We start from the raw sequence: 6,432 nt of genomic DNA on the forward strand, positions 1-6,432 counted from the left end.
TATTCAGAGTATTCAATGGATTGTACACATGCTACAGCACAATTATTATTTTTTTTCTTTTTAATTTTTTTTTGGTCTAAACTTTAATAGCTGGATGGTATTTCTAAATAATTGTTATTATTTATTTTAAATTGTGTTGACTAAACCATAGTATTATATGATTTTAAATTACTTAAATATGCATAAGTTTATTCAAAATATATCATATTACTGAAATAATAAAATAAAAAGTAAAGAGTAGTAATAATAAAATATAAAATCAATTACAATTGCTCCTTTTTCATTTTCAAGTAGCTGTTCTTTTACTTTGTTTTCTTAGGCTTGTACTTCATTGAAGGAAGAAAATATGAAACAATAATTGCATTAAGATACATACATACATTATACATACATACATGGGTGGGTAGAATAGAATAAAAATAAAGAAAAATCTATTCATCATCTTCACATCATTTCATGATGTGACATTAGATGATAAATTCACTAGTAAAATATAATAAATAATCTTTAATCATTTAATATCATATCATAAGATAGTAAGAATTAAAATGATGAGTAGCATTATTTTAAAAATAATTACAAGCTTACGAGGGCAGACCGTCCCGTATTAGGTTTGGAGGATCATTACAGCTTGGAAGATATTTACAAACCTGACAGCAAGTATATATGAAGGCATTGCATTGACATAACATGTGGGAGAGGTCCCAACTCCTTAGAGCCTCTAAATTGATCGATATTGACACATTTGATGGGAATACTGTTAATTACTATCCTCCATGCTCAGCAATAAAATAAATTAACTACCTTACCACTTTTGGTGACAGAGAAATGGTCTGTAATAGCTTATTGCAGTCTATTTCTTATGAAACCAGAATAGTCACACGTATCAATACACATATCAATACACTAATATTTACTTCCTTAATTAATAAATAAAAAAAATATATAAAAAAAATATATGAACATTTAAAATGAGATGGCATAGTAACATTATTCTTCATATATAATGCTTTGAGGAAATCTCTGTCCACATTTGAAAACATTTATTGGATCCATCATATAGAGTAAGAATGTGAGATCTCATTCACTAACCTATAATCGCTCGGTATATCTATTTCTATATTAATTATAAAGAATTTGGATACAAATATTCCTAAGGAAATCATTAAAAACATTTTTTTAAAGAAAGGAAAACTAATTTTCATTATTTACCAAAAAAAATTTCATTCTCTATCACACCTTAGACAATTACAAATAGATGAGTGCTACAACCACAAAAAGATTACATAAAAATAATTCTATAAACTGATGTAATTTTATGTGACGTCAGATCTACTTTATAATAAATGTAACTTTACAATCTGATAAATTACATCAAATCATATCAATTTATGAGATTATTTTATATAATCACTTTGTGGATATAATATTTTTCCAAATCTGCCAATACAAAATTTTTGTCTAAAAATAGCAGTTCACCGTCCCACCGACAGATCGAACAAAAGTCAAGCATCCTCTAATCAATTAGAACCCACATCAATTCCTTTTGGCTTCAGATATTTCTTGGCCTCAATGATATCCTACAAAAAAGAAACCTTACAATTATGACTCTGCAAATCGTGATAACAAGTATATTCTTGAATCATGGAGATTACGAACAAATAAAAAAACAAAAACAAAATCTGCTCAAAGCTTTTTATATGTAAAAAAATACAGTGACGGTGGTGGACATGAAGGATGCTGCCGTTTAGTTGATATTCCAAATAAAACCCCAAAGTGAAGAAAACGGATACAATCCTCTCAACCCCATCACCAATTGCCTTGAAGGAACAACAGCTTGTTGAACCACATCTGGTGCTTCCAATCAATTTTGCTCCACAAGACTTAAACATATTATTGCACTCTCTCCCTCCTTTATATAAGATGGAAAAAAGGGATGATATGTAAGCATTAAAAAAAAAATCTATACAACCTCTTACTATTCACACAACTTCCACACACCACACTTTTTTTAATTTTTATTATTTTTTTCTTTTATCAAATATTTAATATATGAATAATGAATAGAATAATTGAATTAGTTTCAAAAGAATAAACTCAAAAAAAATTTTAAAAAAATATTAAAAAATTTTAAAAAATATGGTGTGTGGAAGTTTGAGAAGTTGTGTAGCATTGCTCAAGCATTAAAATAGGAAAAATAAATAAGTATATAATCTATTCTTTGTTTGATAAGTCAGTCAGTTTTATTAAAAATTTAAAAGCACAAATGGGGCGCAACTCAAGTACGGAGGCTGTATACATAAGAAAACATTAATGCATCTATAGGATAGCAAACATTAATGCACGATAAAAGATGAATATATTTATTAAGCAACAAATTTCAAATTTAGGATGTTTGTCACAGAATAGCATATAACATAACCTTAAAGAAAGGAAAAACTAAGTTGGTATTTCTGGTATATACATGAAAAATCTGCGAAAATTTGTCATGCAAATCATCAAGGAAAACAGAATACAGGCCTAACCCAAGCACAATTCATTGAAACATAAAATATGTGATATCCTATGTATCAAGGTCTTAAGGCCGCTGGTGGATTGGTGCTACATGTGCAAAAAGGATAGCAAAACGGTGGATCATCTGTTTCTACACTGCAAGCTGGCCAGGACTTTATGAGACAGTTTTTTTTGCAGGAGTGAGATTAGTATGGGTCATGCCTAAAAGGTCGGTGGACTTCCAAGCAAGTTGGAGAGGCCTCCAAGGCAATCCACAAGGGGCAGCAATCTGGAAGTTGGCTCCTATATGCATGTGTTGGTGCATTTGGAGAGAGAGAGAGATGATAGAAGCTTTGAAGATCACAAGCAAGCAATGTTATCTATAATTTTCTTATTTCTTAGCAGGCCAAGTGTCCATAATTTTCTTATTTTGGTTGTAAATCCTAGTTAAATGTTACTCATGTATTCGTTCCATGTTCTGTTTTCTCTTCCATAGTTTTGCTTCCTCATCTTACTCTATAAAGATAGAAAATAAATTGAAATTCCACCTAAAAAGTAGGAGCAAGAGGATCGTATGTCTAAGAATCTCAAATCTGTTATAGCATTCCTTTACATGCAATAAGGGCCATAGAGAAGCATCAATTTACAACTAACTAGACAACGCCAAAAGCGCAAGTTGAATCAACATGTACATGTATGTGTTCTCTATAAGCTTTTCCATGTTCGGCTGAAGTATGCAGCAATATCTATAATAATGCAATTCACCAAGATATTAACAATGTGTAGAGGCATAGCCATTTTCCCTACCAAATTACAAATGAAATCCTTTTTCTTTCTCACCACCTTCCTCTCCCCCCAGCCCGTCTCCCTTTTCTTTTTGAGTTCTATTTCTTTTACCATCAGATCCAAATCCCTGGGGGGCCATTTTAACTCCAAGGACCCTTTTATACTATGTATCACACAAATTCAGTTCGAACAATATACACAAATTAAAGCAAGGACATTCTTTTTTTTTTTTTTTTTAATGTGGATTGAAGCAAGGACATTATTCATCAACATCTCTCGTTATAAATCATACAGTTGTGTAGTCAAAACCTTACCATTCACTTAATCAGCAAAATAAGTAGCAGCCATTTCCAATCTATCTACATTAACCAAACTCAAAAGCAAGTTACATGAAAAATATACTTTTGGCTGTCTGAACACGAAGTATGAGCAATCAGTTCAAAAATACTCAAAAGCATATAGCCATTGGTGTCAACGAAGATGCATGTTTTTTTATCAATGAAAGCAATTTGGCATAAAGGACAATCTTATGCCGCCATCAGAGAGGGTAAATCATAGAGTAAGTTATTTCACTGTTCCAGTAATGTAATAGTGAAATGGAACTCAAAACTCTGGCAGTTTCAAGTGGAATCATCCATTCCTCCAATCTTAAGCTCCTTAATCAATGTATTTGATAAACTAAAGAACATAATTATAACCCAAACTTAGAGAGCACTACGAATGTTTTCAACGTGCCAAGTAAACCCGTGGAAAAAAATGGAGGGATCCTAACTCTATTTGATATGGATTTTCTTTCTTTACATGAAGTTTACGAATTCCTAACCAATAGTTCTTTATTCATCATATTCAATATTTTCTAGGCCAGCCCACCTAGCACACAGATTCAGAACGGTAAAATCATTACACTAAATGTGACTTTAATCTCATGGTTTTCAAGATAACAAATTGCATGTCTAAACTTGAGCCATAATAGAAAAGGACAAATAAAATGGAAACATTCAAAAATAGAAAGAGAGAAAAATGGAATCAACTCAAGCAAATTTGTGTAGAGCCAGGGACCCAGCTATTGAGTAATGAATTTCAATCACATTCACATCCATAACCAACAAACAGATAGCATACTACCGATGCAAAAAAAATAAGAGAGTGAAGGGATCTATCAACTATACCTTTCTATATTTTCAATAGAAATAATCCCAACGAACCGTACCTCAATACAATATGCCACAATCCCAAACAACTATCAGCGTTAAGTAACGATGGAAGTGGAGAGCAGGTGAGAAAGAAAGAGGAGTTTGTAGACTAGATGAGGTAACGTTAAGAAGGGGCGACGAGAGAGGATCTGTCACACTTCATTGGGGTGAAAAAAAAGAGTTATTCTGGGTATCAGCCCATAGCCGCAGCACACTCGTGCTGTGGTTTTTTTTTTTTTTTTACCCAATACACTTAGTGTGCAGCGATTGTTATGCACAATAGAGTGCTATTTATATTTTCTCGAAAAAAAATGGTAACCGGTAAAAGAGAAATACTGGGCATCAGCTTACAGCCGCAGCACACCTCATGTGATGTGTTTTTTTTTTTTTCAACACTTAATATATTGGTGTGCAGCTGATGCAAATATTTTTCTCCTATAAAATGGGGTTTGGTTAGGTTTCGTATCGATTTCATTTTTTTTTTCAAAATTGATGAAATTAATTTATATTTTATTTTTATTTTTTAATACTAGATCGATTCATATATATTTTAATTTTTTTATTTTGTATAAAATATTTTTATATGATTTTTTATATTATATATAATTTTTTATAAAAATTATATATAAAATAATTTTATATTATATGATAAATTACTAATTAATATGATATTAAATTTTAAAATCATATATAAATAACTATATATTATCACTATACTATATTATATTAATAGTTATACTAATACTATATCACTATATATTATAATATTATATTACTATAGTCTATAATATAATTATAATATACTATAATATATTATCACTATATTATTATATACTTAATATACTATTTTATATATACCGAAAAAATCTAATCGAACTGGACTAGAACTAGTAAAATCGGAAGTATCGGTTTAGGAGTGTAACTGGTGCAGTATTGGTTCTTTAAATTTTAAAATCGGTATATACTGACTCGGTTCTAAAATATGTCTAAAATAAGACCAAACTAGACCAATTACATCCCTATACTTTAGTATATTTAGGGGGATGGATCGAATTCTTTGTGAACTTTGGTTTGAGGGCAATAAAGATTTTGAGGGTTGGGCTTTGTGGCTTTTATGGGCTTGGATTTGCTTATATCCCCACGCATCTTTAATTGCTATGAGTTTGGACCTAAAAGCCCATGGCCTCTTCTTGGCTTTCCGCAGGTCTTCATGGGAGTATATGTACTTAGCTAGATAGTGTAATGAAGAGTGATGCTACTCATCATCTCAATTCTCATCATTCTCTCATCATCCATTATGTGACATTAGATGATTGGAGACTAATTATTATATTTCATTTGTAAACCTATCATCCAATGTCACATCATGGAATGATGAGAGGATGATGAGAAAATGAATGATGAATAGATTTTTTAGTGTAATGAATTATTCTGAAATGTTATAGACATTTTTGTCACTTACCACTTTCTCTCATTTTCCTAGAGGAGCTTCCCTCAAAAAGAGTAAATCATTATTATTTTTATTAGAGAGTCAATAGAACAAATACAAGAAAATCTCAAAATTCTCCATCAACGTGTAATTGTTGGATGGAAGGATTTTGAAGAAAAAATTATTCATTTGGAGCAACACCTTTGTGCGATGCAGGAAGAGGAAAAATGAGCCAAGAAGAGTGATCCAATGAGATTCATGTTCCCTCTATTCTCAGAAATCTGAAATTATTTTCTCTACTTTCAAATCTCCCTTCTCCTTCAATGGCATAATTAACAAAAATTACGTTGTGGCCAGAAAATGAGGAGACCCAGCGCTCAGGATTGATCTTAGCATCACATACTCTTGCGTGAGTGTGTGGCCATACAACCATGTTGAAATCAATACACCATCATATATGAATCTCACCAAAGTATCTGTTGCTACTGAGAAAATCTCACCAATGGAAGGAATCCCAAACAAAGGGCCGCA

This window comes from Juglans regia, chromosome 12 (assembly GCF_001411555.2).
Source record: "Juglans regia cultivar Chandler chromosome 12, Walnut 2.0, whole genome shotgun sequence".
NCBI lineage: Eukaryota > Viridiplantae > Streptophyta > Magnoliopsida > Fagales > Juglandaceae > Juglans > Juglans regia.